The 20,585-nt window shown below is 38.6% G+C and overlaps 1 protein-coding gene across 2 annotated transcripts in view; it reads left to right on the forward strand.

The window, feature by feature from the left end:
• gstcd (glutathione S-transferase, C-terminal domain containing) overlaps positions 1-20,585 on the forward strand; it is a 162,610-nt gene that overhangs the window by 76,778 nt on the left and 65,247 nt on the right. The gene's annotated exons all lie outside the window — the stretch shown is intronic.

The following is a 20,585-nucleotide window of genomic DNA, read 5'->3' on the forward strand; positions in this document are numbered from 1 at the left end:
CTTTAACCGTTATACCATTGAGAGCATCCTCACTAACTGCATCTCAGTGTGGTACAGCAGCTGCACTGATTCAGACCCTGAAGCCCTTCAGAGGTGGTAAAAACTGCCCAACAAATCATTGGCACACAGCTACCCACTTTGGAGGACATTCTACAAAGGGCGTGGGGCATCATCAAAGATACCTCTCACCCCAATCACCCCTCTCCCATCAGGCAGATGCTACATGTGCCTCAGAGCCACACAAGCAGACTGAAGTATAGCTTTTTTCCTTTTTTCCCGTGGCTGTTACTGCACTGAACAGCTGATCATCTTACAATGTCAAAATACACTACTGCATTGTCACTTTGTTTTTTGTTTGCGCTGCTTATCCACTATGCCTTTCTGCACCAACCATAACTTGTTTATCGCCGCACTACTGTTGATTCCACACATATTTATTCTGTACAGCATTCATACTTGTAACATCGGTATTTTATCATTTAATCTCCCGACATCTATGCACAATCTTTACACATTATATTGTATATTACTTTATATACATTACCTACTGCACCTTCTGTACATATGGACCTCATACCCTTATTTATCACACTGCTATTTATTTATTATAAATAGGCCACTTATGCACTTCTGGTTAGATGCTTACTGCATTTCATTGGCTCTGTACATGTACCTCGCACAATGACAATAAAGTTGAATCTAATCTGATCTAATCAAATCGCACCATTTTAATGCATGACGTGGAGGCGAAGAACCATTTCATGCAAAATAGACAGAGGCTTGCCATGGATTATCTCTTATTAAATCCATAAAAAATGTAGAACTGTTGATCTGAACAGATGTTGGTTGCTGTGAATAGTTTTTTTTACTCGAACACATTTATCCAGTGTGTGTGCTTTGTATAATTCAGTATGTTTTTTCACCATGGGAAGGTCTTTAGTACAGAAATTGCTGCTTAGTTTTTCTTATTACCTCTGAGTGTGAGGAAAAAGAGAAGCCGTTAAGAGAACGATTGTTTATCACGGCTATATTTTAAGCGATGACAGGAACTATCTTGGAAGGAAACACGTAGTGTTATAGGTGAATAATCCTCTTAGGGTTTGGCCATATGTAATGGATTCTTTTCCTACAACATTCTGCGTTTTATTTCTTGCTTGATAAAGTACCAAAATGCTCACTGCACTCGGGTCCTGAGAGGAAAAGGTTCCCACCTTTTTATAACTCCCTATGGTCTGCAGCATGATCACCCTTCTGCACCTGCATCGTTGCATTAACACGAGTGTCTCTGAAAGTGTATTTGAGATGGGGCCAGTTTCTAGGCCATAGAAAATGGTCCCCTTTTTGGGGCTCAGACGAAACCTTATTTCAGGCGTTATCAAGGTCAAACGGCATCAGAAAATGTTAAATCTCCTTGGCCTAAAGTTGGGTTGCAGCCTTATTACTCACTTTTGTTATTTTCTTGCTGGGCAACTGTATGTTGCTTAGAGAGTATACTTCACATATTATCTGCTTTATATTTATTTTATTTCTAGTCAAGAACTGTGATGTCGTTTCTGAAGTGCGGTAGCGAGGTCCCTTCACTGTATTAGGCGACATTTGAATTTGCGGCTGATGAAAATGCCAGGAAATAAAAGGGGAAAAAAAAAAATAAATGTCACTAGCTGCATTCATACCGACATACTACCATAAATAACATCAAAATGTAGCGGATAGGCAAAATGATGAAAGCGCCACATGACTTGACTAACAGCATTTATTGGATAAAATATGACTGGGAACTTTGGTTGTGTAAGGTTTAATATGCATGAAAGCAAGGAACAAACTTCAGGCTGGCTTTGCAAGTAGTAGCTCATGCAGTGGACTTTGTATCAGAAGGTCATGAAATCACAGCAACACCAAGCTGCCACTGCTCGGCCCTTAAACAAGCTTATTAACCCTCAACTGCTCAGTCGTATGCATGAGATAATTGTAAGTTGCTCTAGATAAGGGGGCATCTGGCAAATGCCATAAATAATGAAAAAAATATGTTTTAGCCTCCATGGCTAAAAAAACCAAAAAAAAAAAACCATGGCAACCCATGTCATACACGAACAAGCATTGCAAAGAGTACAGTATACATGATTAAAAGTCTGACAAGGCTTGATGGACATTTTACAGGAAGACTGATAATAGTCCCACAATGTATCCAGAAAAATACCCATAGAATTTAAGAGAAAGAGCTTTGTAACTCTTTCACTGTAAACTGTACAATATGAGCACAAAACTGGAGTAAATGGAGTTCCAAAAACAATTTCCCCAAATGATACTGTTAAATCACAATATACTCTATTCTTTGAAATTGTACTCAATCCAATGTCTCTACATTAATAAATCCATGTGGCAGTTATTTTGTTTAAAAAAAAAACTAAAAAATTGTGGAGGATGTTTGCTTTGTCTGATCCTGGGGCAATTTGATAGGATCAGGACCACCATGTAGCGCAAACACATCTACCAGGATGATAAAGCTCCCCATGCATACTGTTAAAATAATTTACTAGGGGTTTGATGGACACCAGGATGAAGTCAAGCATTTTCCATGTCCTCTCCAATCACCAGATTTAGACCTCAGTGAGGTTTTCAAGCATAAAGTGCTGAATAGCTATCCACCTCCTCAATTTCTCAAAATCGAAACAGGAAGATGTTCTTTTGAGTAACATCTGACCACAATTCCTTCAGGACTCATATTCCAGGATTCCAAGAAGAATTAATGCTGTTCTGTTCTTTTCAGATCTGTTTTGTCCATCCACTGTGGTAACCTGGTAACTATAGTAGCCTGTGGCTCCATTATGTGGTGTATTTAGTAGAGGTCGACTAATAATGGATATTACCGACACCGACAGCTAGGTTAGATCATACCTGCCCATAATCATTCATTCATTCATTTTCACCCGCTTATCCGTAATTCGGGTCGCGGGGGCAGCAGTCTAAGCAGGCAGCAGTCTAAGCAGCAACTCTCTATGCTCCGGGGGTCCCTTACGAGGGAAATATCAAGGTCCGTGACGTCGGAGTGACGTGGGGCCGCCTTCCTGTGGGCTCACCACCTGCAGGAGGGACCGTAAGGGACGGTGCTGTGAGGAGGATTGCCCATAATCAATTAATCAATAATGAATCATGAAAATGTGCAATAAATGAAATAAATATAAATATATTAATTATATTAATGAATATTGAGGAAAATAAGACATGCATTCAAACTGAAACAAAAAGTAACATTCCAAATAAGTAAAAACTACAGACAGACTACTACATTTTCTTGCGATCTTGACATAGCGAGTTGTTTTCTCATGATCACAACTTAATTAATAATAATAATTTTTGTGATCTGGACACAACAAACATTGTTTTCTTGTGTATTTGGCATAAAACCATATTCTAAAAGCAGCAGCATCACGAACATATTACTAGAACATACTCTAACTGCAAATACACAGAAAAATTAAGTGATCACGAGGAAACAATGTTTGCCAAGATAACGAGAAAATTAAGTCGTGATGACGAGAAAACAACCGTTAAGTTATGGTCATGAGAGAATAAGTAAAAAAAAAATAATATAATGCATGGCCTCTTAGGACTTCCGTAAAAAACAGTTCGATCCAAAACGAATACAAAAAAAGGACCCTTTAACAAACAGCACATGGCTTCAGTGAATCGCCTGTAGAGGCCGCTGTTGCACTGTATAACGACAAGGGACCTTCTCAGCCGCTCCCGCAACCCAGAAAAACTATCGGTTATGATTTTTGCCAATAGTTCCATCAACTATCGGTGCAGATTAATCTGCAAAACCGATGAATTGGTCGACCTCTAGTATTTAGCGTTGCAGTATACACTTTGGGACATGGGACACCATTCACCTTCACTGTTGTTTTCTGTAAAGCTGATTTGAGACAATGTCTGTTGTGAAAAGCGCTATACAAATAAACTTGACTTGACTTGAAAACTTGACATGTGGAGACGATTCAGTGCTAGACAGAAACGCATTCACTTGCATGAAATGTTGCAGTTCAGTGTAGCATGACTGCAATCTATTGGTAGGAATATACAAATCAACAGAGACTCCTATTCTGTGATGAAGAGCATAGGAGTTTTTGCTTTTCAGCTAGGGTTTTTTTATGTGCTCTCTGAACCCTGCTGTGATGACTTTTCTTTTAGACGTGAAATGTTTTGTAGAGGAAGTGGCTGTTTTAGTTGTCGGTGGGCAATTTTATAAATTGTGCTATTAATGCTGTGAGCCAAAATAAAAAATTGGTTACTTTATACATTCCACCCTTGAAGTACTCAGCAATTTGTTTTACTATATTACGAAATAAATTGCATTCACAGTATGATACAGAATATTATTATTATTATTATTTATTTCCATGTTTTGTGATTGCTTCTAATAGAAGTATGCAATGTTTCATGTTTTCATAAACCCTGTGATTCCGTGCGCCTTGTTCCATATTTTCTGGAGATTTTCTGGGGGGGTTGAAAGCTCCTCATAACTAGCCAGTATGGAAATTGCTAGTGACTTTACTGGATGTTTCTTTGTTATTATTTATAGACATTGACGTCTGTGAATAATTTCATTTAGCATAATTAAAAGAAATCATTGCAGTGTTATGCCGAATTTCTGATGAGCTGATGGAGCTCACAAAGGCAGTCTCTGTTATTTATCATCCATCGTTGGTTGTGACCGCAAAAGGTCGACCGATAGTGGATTTTACCGATAGCTAGGTCGGCTCGTACTTGCCGATAACCGATTAATCAACCGATTAAAAAGGATACTGGATAATAAATAAACAAAATTTGATGTAAAATAGTACTGAAACTTACACAAATATAAAAAACAACTGAATCATGAAATGTGCTAAATGAAATAAATATGAATATATAATTAATAAATTATAGATAATAAATATAATATAATGCTCTTCGTGCAGCGCGCAGTCTCGCGTGTAAAAACAAACAACACGTGGCATCTGTGATTCACCTCTAGAGGTCACTCTCACAATGACCGGAAGCCGGAAAAGCTATCCTTATATCCTATAGTTCCTGCAAGCAACTCTCTCTGCCGATTAATCAGTTTAGTGATTGCCATCTTTTTTTTTTTTATTTTAAAGTGATTACTGGCTAATCGGAAAATTAAATTTAGGCCACTGTGGTTTAGAGTTTGTTAGTTGTTTTTTTATTATTATTATTATTATTATTATTATTATTATTATTATTATTTTCTCATTATTGCCAGCATGTGTGGCTCTACTAACATCAGGACAGTGGGGAGATTTTTTTCATTATGAGCATCAGTCAGAAAACTCGAAATTCATACTGATGTAACAAATCTATATTATCAAAATGCCTTCATACAATATTTATACAATAGCATCCATCCAAATGATTATTTAAGCTTATCATGGAATTGTTGCAAAATTGGCTGTGCCTGTCAATTTTAATGTGGGATTTGTCGTTAAATTTTGTAACGGTGTCTAAAGGGCGCTCATGAGCATCTCATCCATTTTGCTGGCTAGATTCGGCGATTTAAACTCACTTTTTGATGAAAGTGCAAACGCTTTATTTTGCATCATCATCACCCATTGATGGTGTTTTTTACGGGAATCTGTGCAATGAAAAGTCCTTGAATATGCTCTAAGCATTATGAATGGTGGCAAGAGATTTTTGAGGATGTCTAAGGTATTTGTAAGATAAATAAGGCTCTGACAGGACTAGCCTAAATACATGCACACACAAACACACACACACACACACACACACACACACAGGCACTTGAAGCCTAGAATTTTTTCTTAGCTCACTCTATTCAGGACTTCTCATCACCTTTGACAGGTAGTTACCCAGAAAGAATTTTACTTCCCCTGAATCCTGTTCTACCTTGTTAGTCACTGCGAATTACTAACCCCGCTGTCCATTTTAGTCTGGTGTTAAAAACAATGTGTAAACAGTGACTTGTTTACTCTGGAGGTGTTCGGTTTCAGAGCCGCACTGGAATGTGGGTTTGGGTGTGTTTTGGCATTTTGTGTGCTCTACCTGAAAGCCTATGGTAAAGATAAGCGTGAGGTTGACAGTGTTATCAGCGTGTGTATACATGAATGTGCTCGTGCACACACACATGGATGTGTTAAATCATGGCAGTGTGTGTGTGTGTGTGTGTGTGTGTGTGCCACCCTTAGCGCCCCCAGTCTGCAGGGGTTTCACATGAAGGCATAGGGGTGTTATCGGTGTCTGCCTCATGTAAAGTATGTCCTGACCACAGACAGGTGTCAGCATGGCTGTTATTTGGACTAAGCCGGGACTAAAGATGTTATGTTATGTTACATTTCCATGCCAATGTCACCCCATTCAGGGTAGAGCACATCATTTCTGGCGTCTTCACTTAAAAAGCCTTTTACTGTATCTGAGAATACATATGGGATTTTAATGCTTGATACGCAACGCAAAAAACACAGCCCAATGAGAAGCATTAATAAAATTCCACTTAATGTAGTGGACATTGAACCTCTTTGAGTGTTTAAAGGCTATAGCATGGAGAAGCTGGTGTTGGATCTTTGATGATCCCGAATATTGAGCTGCTTTATAAGTTGCTCAGTAGCTCCTGGTTTCACAAAGTCAATTGACTGTATAAGACTGTAGAAAGGACATTACTCATAATCCTTTTAATTCTCCGGTGTTCTGTATGCCATGGTCACCTTCCAGCATCAACAAGTTCAAGCAGCCATCCATGTTTGCAGTGCAATTCTGATGGAATTGCTAAAAATACAGGTTCATTTTCATGAAATATTTGCAGATAGCTAACGAATTTTTATTAGATGTATTCAAATCTAGAATTCTTGTACAGAGATAAACTAGTGCAATGCGATTATATTTATTTGGATAAATTATAGCTGGTGGTCTAGTGGTTAGGATGCTGCGCTCTCACCGCTGCAGCCCGGGTTCGATCCCCGGTCAGGGAACCAACCCCAGGCATTAGGGTTGCACAAGCCTTAGTGCCGGTCCCAAGCCCGGATAAATGGGGAGGGTTGCGTTAGGAAGGGCATCCAGCGTTAAAACGTGCCAAATCAAACATGCGGCTGGTCCGCTGTGGCGACCCCTAACGGGAGAAGCCAAAAAAAAGTTTGTTTATAGTAAATTGTCATTGGAAAGAAAGTAGTGAGTACATCTGAGCCACATCTTTACTGATACTGAGGCTGTTGGTGTGCCGTTTTTTTTTCTTTTTCCTTTTTTTAACATTACCTTCTTATTTTTATCAATTATCATATTCTCATTCGCTTGATTGTTTTGCAATTCAATTGTTTTTTTTGTATCGCTTTTAACAATGGACACCCAAAGTGGCTTTTAAAAAAAAAATCTTTGCGTATAAGTAAGAAAACTGACTTAAAAAACGGAACCCGTCCTTATCTAATTGATACCGAATGTCTATTCATTAAACTTGCTGAGGTAAGCAACTCTCCACTGCTGGACACTTGAATGTTTATATGTATTACAATCCAAATCCATTATCATGCTTCTTGAACCATCCATAGCAACCTCATGGATGCCTAGAATGTTTATGTGGTTCTAATCCTCAATGTGGTTTCTAAAATCGATCAGGCATGTATAGAAAGAAGTGGGGGACAGAATCACTATAAATTTGTTATTGTATTTTTTGTATTTTTTGTAACAGCTATAATCCGTATCGTACTGAATCTTTAATACACTGTGTAGTTGAGCATGGTGCGTATTCGCAGCTAATGGGAACGATATCTCGCACGTTGCGTATTGTGATTTATTGCACAGCTGATTAGCTCGGACTGTCAGGAGAGCCGTCATGTCAGTCTTGAAGCTTTGGAATTATCCTGGAATGCTGCCAGCAGACCGATGATCAATCTTTATCTATATTTGAGTAGTCATGTGCTTGCTGCTACGATTTTCCCACATGCCTAGCTTTAAATTTTTTCCCTGCTCATCAGGTTGCAGTGTTTGATGAACAGCTCGCCAGTGGGAAGTTTTTTTTTCCCAGGCGATGGAAAGTTTCTGCGTGTTTCGTATCTGGTTTCAGTCCAGCGTTTTGGCTTCTTCACTAACAACTGGGGAGCAGCTGGAGGGTTTCTTTATCTCTCCGCTGGCAGGATGTGTGCCTTTCATTTTTTTGCCATGCCTCCTGGGTTTGCTGATGAGGGGAGAATTTGGAGACTTGGTTTGCATCCCAATGGTGGTGATTTAATTGCATCTCATATTTGTCATTGCACATCTGACATTGTATGGACAAAAGTTTGTGGACACATGCCTGTAGGATTTGTCTGTGGTTTTTGAACATTCCATTTCACTTTTATCTCCATTTGCAGTTATAATACCCTCAGCTCTTCTGGGAAGATGTTCCACTAGATTTTTCGCTCATTCAGACACAAGGGTTTTAGTAAAGTCAGGTACTGATGTAGGAGAGGTGAGGTGTTCAATAGGGTTGAGGTCAGAGCTCTATAGCAGGTCACTTAAGATCTTCCACATGAACCCATGTCAACCACATCTTCATGGAGCTGGCTTTGTGCACAGGAGAACTGTCATGCTGTAACAGGTTTGACTCTTCTAGTTCCAGTGAAAGGGAAATTTGATGCGACGACAGCCAAAGACATTCTACACAATTGTGTGCCTCCAATTTTGTGGTAAAAGTTTGAGGAAGAACCACAAATGGATGGAAAAGTCAGGCATCCCAATGCTTCTGTTAATATAGTGGAAGTAACAGATAAATGTGACTTGCCATCAAGTAAGAGAAGTTGTAGGTTGGCGGTTAAGGGTTTGGAATACTGATCGGAAAGTCAATTGTTCAAGCTTCCGTATCACCAAACTTGGGTTCTTGGAAAACCCTCTGTGCTCAAGGGGCGCTGTATCATGAACCCTGTGCTTTGACCCCAGCTACCCAAAGTGGTCTGACCCCAGTTACCCCAGGTGGTAGCTCAATGGTTAAGACATTGGACATTGGCTTGATAAGTCACAAGTTCAAATCCTGCACCACCAAGTTGCCACTGCTGGGCCTTTGTGTAAGGCCTCTAATCCTCAAACTGTATTTTTTCCAGTAGACTTATTCATCTGTTAAGGTTATTTGTTTTTTCAGATTTAAAAACCGAGTGATCTCATTTTAATAAAAATGGTCAGACAAAAAAGCTAGCCAGGTTATTAGTGTAATAGAGACGTTACCCAGGTAATAGTATAACAGGAGTCAGGGCACCAGTTGTAATTGTACAAATTTAAAGTCCAACTTAAAAACCTGATACAGGCTGCTGCAACTGCTGGAGAATTGTCATACATTTTCCCCTATAGAGTGTTTGGTGTTTTTTTCCCCCAGAGTTTGAGAATATTCTAATGATACCCTATAAACAGGTGCTTTCTTTATAATGCCAGCTTGATGTGAGCACACTGTACAGATTGTGTTTCCACCTGTCTGAGGTCCAGACAACCCACTTACGTGGCATTCGCAATGCAGAGAAGCAAAACACATTTTTCGCCAACAGTTGGCAGCTTCGGGGGACATGTCGACAAAAAACAAACGAGTTTAGCTGTCAGGAAAAGTGAAACGCCTGCTCGGTTGTAGGTTAGATCTTCTCACCTTTGATCTGGTAGTTAGTGACTGTAAATGCCTTGTTTATTGTTTTCTAATGTAGTTCGAGAGACTTTTAGGGGACTTTAAACTACCCTCTCAGCATAACATCACTTCCTGGTTCGGGAACAGCACCATGCAGGACAGGCAAGCCATCCAGAGTGTGGTGCGGTCAGCTAAATGTACCATCGGCAACCAAGCTACAGCAAGCGGTGCTGGACCAGGGCCAGGAAGACAGTGAAGGACCTCAGCCATCTCAACAATGGACTCTTTTCTCTTTTCTCTGTCTCCTTGAAGGCAAACAGAGAGAATGAGAAGGATCTTCTTCCCGCAGGCCATTTAAAGTTTAGACCAGAAAAACACTTAGCACCTGGTACCTTAAATTTCTCTGACTGGACTTACTTTTGCTGCTTTTGCACAGTTTTTCTGCGCAAATACACAACTGTCAATTTGATACCGGACTGGCACAGCACAGTGTCACTTTAATATCAGCACATGGACACATTAGTGACAATCACACTGCAACACATTAAATCTGGACTGCTGTCAACATCTCTGTCATGTACCTACTCATCCCTTCCTGCGTAATTTTTGTAAGTGTAAGTGTAAGTGTCTGTGTGTGTGTGTGTGTGTGTGTGTGTGTGTGTGTGTGTATATATATATATATATATATATATATATATATATATATATATATATATATATATATATATAGTGAGGAAAATAAGTATTTGAACACCCTGCTATTTTGCAAGTTCTCCTACTTAGAAATCATAGAGGGGTCTGAAATTGTCATCGTAGATGCATGTCCACTGTGAGAGACATAATCTAAAAAGAAAAATCCAGAAATCACAATGTATGATTTTTAAACTATTTATTTGTATGATACAGCTGCAAATAAGTATTTGAACACCTGTCTATCAACTAGAATTCCGACCCTCAAAGACCTGTTAGTCTGCCTTTAAAATGTCCACCTCCACTACATTTATTATCCTAAATTAGATGCACCTGTTTGAGGTCGTTAGCTGCATAAAGACACCTGTCCACCCCATACAAACAGTAAGAATCCAACTACTAACATGGCCAAGACCAAAGAGCTGTCCAAAGACACTACAGACAAAATTGTACACCTCCACAAGGCTGGAAAGGGCTACGGGGAAATTGCCAAGCAGCTTGGTGAAAAAAGGTCCACTGTTTGAGCAATCATTAGAAAATGGAAGAAGCTAAACATGACTGTCAATCTCCCTCGGACTGGGGCTCCATGCAAGATCTCCCCTCGTGGGGTCTCAATGATCCTAAGGAAGGTGAGAAATCAGCCCAGAACTACACGGGAGAAGCTGGTCAATGACCTGAAAAAAAGCGGGGACCACCGTTTCCAAGGTTACTGTTGGTAATACACTAAGACTTCATGGTTTAAAATCATGCATGGCACGGAAGGTTTCCCTGCTTAAACCAGCACATGTCCAGGCACGTCTTAAGTTTGCCAATGACCATTTGGATGATCCACTAAACCAAATGAATGAATTCCACTAAACGTGTTTGGGGGAAGAAGAATGATGAGTACCATCCCAAGAACACCATCCCTACTGTGAAGCATGGGGGTGGTAGCATCATGCTTTGGGGGTGTTTTTCTGCACATGGGACAGGGCGACTGCACTGTATTAAGGAGAGGATGACCGGGGCCATGTATTGCGAGATTTTGGGGAACAACCTCCTTCCCTCAGTTAGAGCATTGAAGGTGAGTCGAGGCTGGGTCTTCTAACATGACAATGACCTGAAGCACACAGCCAGGATAACCAAGGAGTGGCTCTGTAAGAAGCATATCAAGGTTCTGGCGTGGCCTAGCCAGTCTCCAGACCTAAACCCAATAGAGAATCTTTGGAGGGAGCTCAAACTCCGTGTTTCTCAGCGACAGGCCAGAAACCTGACTGATCTAGAGAAGATCTGTGTGGAGGAGTGGGCCAAAATCCCTCCTGCAGTGTGTGCAAACCTGGTGAAAAACTACAGGAAACGTTTGACCTCTGTAATTGCAAACAAAGGCTACTGTACCAAATATTAACATTGACTTTCTCAGGTGTTCAAATACTTATTTGCAGCTGTATCATACAAATAAATAGTTTAAAAATCATACATTGTGATTTCTGGATTTTCTTTTTTTAGATTATGTCTCTCACAGTGGACATGCACCTACGATGACAATTTCAGACCCCTCCATGATTTCTAAGTGGGAGAACTTGCAAAATAGCAAGGTGTTCAAATACTTATTTTCCTCACAGTGTGTGTGTGTGTGTGTGTGTGTGTGTGTGTGTGTGTGTGTTATTTTTATATACATAGTAGATTTATTATAATTTTTTTTATTATTATTATTTATTTTTTTATTTTTTATTTTTTATTACATTTTTATATTCGGTTTCTATTTAGATGTTGGACAGTCGCAAAAAAGAATTTCACTACCTACATTTCTGTATGAATTTATATGTGAAATAAAATGTTATACAGTTAAATTCCAATTGCATGTATGTTATTGTGAATAGTTGTAGAATATTGAGTAGAATATCTAATGGAAGTGTAAGTAGTAGGGATGGTAAGATTCACCAATTCGCATCAGTGCATCGGCATAAAATTTAACGATGTGATTCATCGATTGACAAAAGTGTTCATTGGGTACAACTTGGCATTTGTATTGCGATAGATAATATTTAACACTTTTGCATAATTTCTTTTACATATTTGCATTGATTTATTCTACTATTCTATTATCTACTAATAAAATATATATAAATAACTTTATCATATAATATGTGAGCAATAGGTTATCTGTAGATTGAATTCTCCTCTGAGCTGTTTCTCAAGTGTGTTTTCACGGAGACACAGGAGACTGAGAGTCATATAGAATACAGATTAACATGGCAGAGGTAGAGCTGCATCTTCCTGCAATCGCATCGGCTTTAGTTATGGAGATGCAATAAATAAAACTGATATTTGAAACAATGTGGTTCTTCTTGGAGGTATGAAAGTCAGTGGGAGTAAGACAGATTACGTGTGTATGAATGAGAGGGAGGGCAGGAGGTGGAGCTGGAGGTAGCAGAGCTGAAGATGTTAAGGTTTTCGTTGGGAGTGACGATGATGGACAGGATTAGTAATTAGTTTATTAGAGGGAGAGTGCATGTAGGATGTTTTGGAGACAAGGTGAGGGAGGTGAGATTGAGATTGTTTGGACATCGGTAGGAGAATGCTGAGGATGAAGCCACCAGGAAGGAGGAAAAATGGAAGACTAAGGAGGAGGTTTATGGATGTGGTGAAAGAAGACATGCAGGTGGTTGGGGTGAAAAGGCAGATGAAGAGGACAGAGAATTATGGAGACGGATGATCTGCTGTGGCGACCCCTAACAAGAGCAGCCGACAGAAGTAGTAGTTGTTCTTGGTGTTTTGAAGCAACCCGGTGGTGCACCTGGACATGGATGGTAAGCGAATCATTGATCAGCCTTTGAATTGAAAATCCAAAAAAAAAAAAGAAATTCTGAAATACATCCTGATGAGGGTCACTGCAGATCTGGAGGCTATCTTGGGAAAGCTGTGTGGGAGGATGTGATTTTAGTTAATTACAGGGCACCACACACACACACACACACACACACACCTAGGAACAGGTTAGCTGCTCCCATGTTTTCAGTAAATGCAGGAAACCAAAGGGAGGAAACATGCAGGGAAAGTCTGCACAGAGATGAACTCAGAAAGCAATGATGTAACTATGTAACTCAGTGTTTCTGTTTTCTGAATATTCTAGATTAATATTATATGTTAATATTAATAGGTTGTCATTTGAGACACAGCCCATGACAACTATTGCATAAGTTTTGAACAGAAAGATGATGTTCTTTTTAAATGTATAATATTTGGCATAAAATCATTAAATATCACATTAGAAACCTGGCAGACAGGACTGGCTCTACCCATTAGTGAATAAAATCTTTCACTTTTTCTGATGCAAGAAAGTTCTACAGGTTTGTTGATAGTTCTAACCCATTTTCTGTTCACATTCCAATAGCAGTGTCTGTAGTGTTAATTTACACTTCACCATAATATCCCTGAAGTGAAGGTTATTTTCAAAATAGAAGTATAGACAGATTGAAAAATCTTTTCACAGCTCTTGATGTTTGAGTAATTTGTTTTGAATAATTTTTGTGGTTGTCTTGGCCAGCTCTCAGTGCTGTCTGCTAACCATTTCTTGTATACTGGGATGCTCTGGGAACATCTGTCTGCAAATTATTTACGTTGACAGCTTCTATACTGTGCTGTGAACCTTATGAGCCACTAAAGCTAATGAAAACTCAAATCAGACCCAAGTTCGATTCGATCCTTCATTCCTTGGATTTAGCTCATTTAGGCCATATGGGCTTGAGTTCCAGTTGAAGTGCTAAACCTTGCCTTGCCAGCCACTCATTTAGACGTTCATGCTGTCTTTCCCCCCCAAATCCCAGCGCTTCTTGCCAAAGCCGTTATCAGCTCCTGCCAACTCGGGATTTTTCCAGCGGAATGATAAAAGACAAAACCCGAAGAGGTTCTTCTCGTAGAAATTAACTTGACGCTGACTGTGTCTGAAAAAAAAACGTGCCACTGTCTTGCTTTTTTTTTTATTCTGTCTGCCTCCATCTGTGTGTCTACACTATTAATGAGCTTTATTGCTGCAGTTTGAAATCCAATAGCTGAACTAATACCTTAACAGATGACTTCTGGGACATGCAGTCAGCACTGGAATTATTGGCACCCTCACTAAAGATGGGTTAAAAACAAAAAAAAGGTTCTCTGCTTTTAAAGGTCTTTGCAGTTAATTAGCTGTTATTATAAAAAAAAGGTCTTTTGTTATTATTTCACACTGAAAATATGGCCTTTAATTAAAATCCTTCGGAAATTAAAAAAACGCCATGCTTATTTTATGGCCCTTTATTCCTTTAACTGTGGGGCATCAGAAAAAAAAAAAAAGAAAAGTTCAATTTGACTTTAAAACAAATTGGAGTCACTTCACTGTACCTTTAGGAATATATTACAGAATTTCTAGACAGAATTTCCAGTCCAGTCCATGTAATAGAATGAAGAGTTTTGCTAATGGAACTGAAAACTTTCCAGTCATAAAAACATTTTCTGTAAATTAACCATAATAAATTCGGACTTAACAATTTTGATGAAATTGGTTACACTTTATGCCCTGGTTCAACAACTGAACAGGTGCATTTGAGTAGAGCAATCTCAGCATTAAAGAATCTTCACTACACCTCTACTGACTGCTAAAGATCTTTTCATAAAGGCCTTATTTAAGCCAGATTTTGAGGTTTATCATACAACGTAATGTTTCAATTATTTCTAAACTTCACTGAAGTGGATGGTGAGTGTCTATCGTAAAGAATATCATCATATTCTTGTGTCTGCTCCATTTAGGGGTCTTCACAGCAGACCATTCATCTCTTTCCCACTCTGTCCTCTACATCTGCCTCTTTCAAAACCAACTAAATGCATTTATTTCTTAACCACATCCATAAACCTCCTCCTTGGCTTTCCACTTTTCCGCCTGACTGAAAAATCCATTCTCAGCATTCTTCTACTGGTATGCCTCATGTTCCCTTCTCTGCACATGTCCAAACCATCCCAATAACACGTCTCGTGTCAAAATATTCTACCTGCACGGTCCTTCTAATAAACTCATTTCTAATCCTGTCCATCTTTATCACTCCCAATGAAAATCGCAGGATCTTGCGACCTTTAGCTCGCCTGCTGTCTTTTATCAACTCTACTTTGAATAATACAAGGTGTCACAGAGAAACTGGAGATTTTGGATTCGGAGTTGGTGACCCTAGGGCGCAGACAATTGACTGGAACGGGCGCAAGCTTGTTTAGAACCCCATTGCTATTAGTGAGAATGAAGCAGTGGAGTGGTGCGCAACAAGCATTCCCTGTAAAACCTTGTTATAATAATCGTGATAGTGCTGTGCAAAGGAAATGTTGGCGTCATTACCAGTTAAGACGTCATGATTGTGTCCCGTCTGCTAATGCTTGTGTAATTTTGGAGAAACAGTTAAACACTGCGATGATGCGTGTTGTGGAACGCAGCCTTAATTTTCTCTGCCCGTTCAACAGCACCTGGGGACTGAACCCATTTCTTCAAAATTAGCAGAAGAGACACAATCAACTAGTAATGATGCCAAAATTCCCTTTGCCAACACTCACACTATAACCAGACTTATAAAAGGTTTTACAATGAACGGTCATTGTGCACCACTCCACTGCTCCATTATAACTAATGGCCCAAGATTGCCAACTCCTGGTTCCAAAATGTCCTCTTTCCCTGTGCTACCCTGTGTAATTGTACATAATTTGACTTTCAGGACCAGAAATGTAGCTTTTAATTCTTTTTAGGACATGACATATTTTAGGAAAGGACATGACATATGTGCTAAAATGTGCAAACTAAACGTGACGCAGGTGTGGATTTAATGGTGAGCAAAAGCGACAAACGAAAGTACAGTCTGGAATATCTGGGACTTTATTATTATTATTTACAGGTAGCGTTCTAGGACGCAATAAAGATACAGATAGGTTTGTTTTACTGGTTTTACTGTTCCGTGTTATGATTTCCATTGAAAAGGGTCTTGATGTTTAACGTCAGCTATGCACTCTCTGTATTTAATTAGACCATCACCTTAAGACTGATACCTATTTTGCAACAATCTTCTACAGAAGAGAATGTTTTTCTTTGCTTTTTAAAGGAAAAAGAGCCTTTCACAACATTAACCACAGATCTGTCGTAAGCACTTTCTGTTTATATTAATCTAATTGCCCTGTGTGGGCGATACTGTTGGAGCATCGGTGTAGGTGGGAACACATGGTGTTTTGGTTCAGCATGACACGAAATATGTACTTTAAAATCCAAAATGGTGAAAGTTAACCTGAGTTCTGAACTTACTGGAAAATGTGTATAGCCGTGCATGGCTTGCGTTAAGTCTAGAATCGCTAAAAGGATGTGACGCCTACAGTTCCTTTTAAACATTACAATTTTAGACTGCTAGCCAGACTGCGCAAAATATGGAAAATGACATTTCCATAAAGTCGGTGTTCGGCCCTCATCTCAGACAAATCAGCATGCTGTGCTGAATCACTTGTCCGCCTGCAGTCGGTACTTATGTATTACCTGGCGGAAATGCTGTTGCTTACAACTGGGCTGTCAGAACTTATTTCTTTATGCAACTTTACTAATGCGTATCAGATGATCTGACGATTTTTTTTTTAAGCTATTTCCTGTTATCACTTAAATTACAGCAGCTATAAATATAAACCACGACATAACATTAGCATTGTTTCCGGGTTATCTGTCAGTTTGTATTATTTTTCCCCCTTGACATAATGAGTCAAGAAGCTTTTATTGTTATTTTAAACATATATAGCTGACGCAGTACACAGTGGATTGAGAGAAAATTTCTTCTGAACCCTGGTGCTACATAAAGCAAGAAGACTTTCCTGGGGTGGAAAACATATCGACTGTTACAAATTGCTGATTCAAACCCTTTAAAAGAGAATATCGACAGTGACAGTTAGTGTACCTAAGTTCTTGGGATCATGATGATCTCAAATGTTGAGCTATTTTATGAGTTGCTCAGTAGCTCCTGGTTCTATAACGTCAACTGACTTTATAAGAGTGTAGAAAGAATATTCATAATCACACATTCCAGTGCTCATGTTAGTTCTCACTCTCCAGTGTTCTGATCAAACTCTTGATATCACCCAGGTGAGGATGGGTTCCCCTTTTGAGTCTGGTTCCTCTCAAGGTTTCTTCCTCATAACATCTAAGGGAGTTTTTCCTTGCCACAGTCGCCATGGCTGCTCATCAGGGATAAATACACACCATTCACCTTAACTGTTAAATTCTGTAAAGCTGCTTTGAGACAATGTCCGTTGTGAAAAGAATTAAAGAAATAAACTTGACTTGACTATGTTAAACAACGATGCTGTAAACCTCTGTAATACCCATTTCATTGGCATTTAACGGGTTATTTTTGTATGTTTTTGAATTTTTTTTTGCTTGTTTTATTCTTTTTGTTAGTCCTATGATGGATTGTAATGCATATGTATTCATTTCTATCTACTTTTTGTGGTTCATGTATACAGTAGTGTGAAGCACTTTGTAATTAAGTGTTAAAAGTGCATTACAAATGTAATTATTATTTACTTCACCATGTAAATAATAATATATCAGCATAAGTGCTCCAAAATAAACCTGTGATTTGTGTGGCAACAGGAGCTACAATCAAAGCTGTTCAAAATCAAGAAATCACCTAGTCAGAAAAACTGTTTGCTGTGCGGACATATAAAATAATGAAAATAGAACACTAATTGCTATGAAGTATTAAAATCTGAGCCTAATGTGAAATAACATCAAGCATGGAAAGAGCCCGGGTGCAGTCATTGTTCCAATTCATCCCACAGGTGTTTGGTAGGATTGAGGTCAGAGCTCTATTGCAGGCCATTTAAGATCTACCACACCAACCAATGTAAAGCATATGTTCATGAAGCTGGAACTGGTTTGCATCTTCAAGCTCAAGTGAGGGGAAAGTTTAATGCTGCCCCATGGACAAATATAAAATTAGGTGCCACATCTTGTACAATAGTGCAGTAACCTTTTATATTGTACATCCACAGCTGGAAGGGTTTGGTGTCCCAGTACTTTTGTTTATATAGTGTGTGAAGAAATATATAAGTAGGATGTACGTTCAGTTTTTACATTACAAAATGTTTTTATTCAATCTTTATATTCTAGTTGTTATTTTATTTTTAGGTCACTGAAAGCGTGCATGTTGTATTGTGCATAGTCGTGTACAGTATTTGGCATAAGGTTTGAATTTGATTAATTATATAAAAAAAAAATCATATTACATCATTGACTAATTGTCTGAATATGTTTTCACAATTTTCTTTTCTTTTTTTCCTCAAGTCATCTCCGTTCAAATTTCTACTGTTTAGGAGTAGCTCAATGTTTTTAACCTAGTTTAGACCTGAATTTTTGCTTGTTAGTCTGAACGCACATAGGTGTATAAAGTACCTAGAAATCAGACTTGAGAAAAGTATAGATACCTTACAGCAAACCTTACTCAATTTCAATTTCAAAGTCACCAATTCCAATATGACTTGAGTAAAAGTCTGGAGTATCTGCTTAGAGTATTCAATGGATAAATAGAACATTTAAATAAATGATTTTAGATCAATTTCAACCGAACATTCAGAGATTCAGTGATTTGATGCACCTCTTAGTCTCAGAGATTCAACTTCAACAATAGACAGACAGACAGACAGACAGACAGACAGACAGACAGACAGACAGACAGACAGACAGACAGACAGACAGACAGACAGACAGACAGACAGACAGACCGACCGACCGACCCAACTTTGTCATTGCATAGTGCAATTACACAGCAACAAAATGAAGTTTAGCATTTACCAGAAGTGCAAAAGTAGCAATTGTGCAAATTGACAAGTGCAGATAAATATGTAAGTATATTCACAGCATATAAATATGTAAACATATGAGAAGTTAAATACAGTGTATATATAAGCTGGTTTTTAAAGTTTTTTAGATTTATTCAAGTTTTTTTTTGTTTTGTTTTTTTGGCTGAAAATGAGGCCAGCAGTGTGAAAAAGTTGCTCACAGGTAGCAGATGGAGAAAGGTGAGTGTTAAACCTTATACTAAAATGTCATTGGTAATGGTCACTGTCAATTAAATTATATAGTGGAGTTAAAAGTACATATATTGAATCATAAATGTAGTTGAGTAGAGAGTAAAAGTTGCTTATATCTTTGATACTTAGTAAAACTAGAAAGTAGCCAAAAAAGCTTTTAAAGTACAGTAACGAGTAACTAAAATACTTTACACAATTGTAAACTCTGTATGATCTCAAACACTCATTCTATCCTGTATAGTATTTTTTTTTTTATTTCTTTCTAAAAGTGTGTAATCATCATGAAGTGTCTCAAAGCACAACATCTTCCTGACACCTTACACTTGTCACACTTGTTTTGCATCCCTATATCACCACTCAGTGAATTTATAGCCATGTTGTCCTAGGTGTCCATTTCCAACTTTGGATTACACGCATACCACAGCTGCACGTTTTCTGGGATTTTTTTGTTGTTTTTTATTTTTTTTTTCACTGGCAATCCGTCTGTCCTGTCCTGTCCTGACTTCATCTCCTGTTTGTAATTGATTGTGGAATTTATATGAGGGGAGATGACTCAGAGAAGCTCCTACGGGCCTGTCGGTCATTAGAACTGTCTAAAAAGAGACATAATGTGTGGGTTTTTTAATACTCAGTGGAGCCTTTTTTTAATGTGTTCTGAACTGTGTGTCTTTTTGCAGCATCAGGAAGTATGATATACAGTACTGGTCTCAAAGGTTCGAGACACAAAAATGCTGCACAGCAAAGATGCCTTATTGCAGAATTGAGTAGTAAACCAAGTCAATATTTGATGCATTCAGAGTCTTCGGGACATTTTGTGCAGTTTTATTAGGATATTCTGCTCAGCATCTTGGAGCATATGAAGCAGTTTTTCTAGAGAATTTGGTGGTTACACTTGCTAAAAGGTCAAAACTGACAGATTTGATTGTTTCTTGTTTGGAAATGTTCTTTTTTAATGTCACATGATTGTTTTGTACTGGGCTACAAACTTTGATTCTTGCTTAGTTTTCTGGGTTCTGGTCACCATGGCTAAGAGACCACCCGTCTGACCTTCCAAGTCCATAACACATTCGGCCAAACAGTATCACTCCGCTCAGATTGTTCCTTTGGAAAAAAGCCAATATCTTCTTCAAGACCAAAAAAAAAACTTTTTACAGATGCTGATCTCAACGCTCTTGTACCAATTGAGGGTCAGGTGGGCAAATGGTGGAAAATGTTGTGGAATGATCATGAACCATGATCTTTTTTTGATCGTACAGAT

The sequence above is a fragment of the Silurus aristotelis genome (assembly GCF_946808225.1).
Source record: "Silurus aristotelis genome assembly, chromosome: 4".
NCBI lineage: Eukaryota > Metazoa > Chordata > Actinopteri > Siluriformes > Siluridae > Silurus > Silurus aristotelis.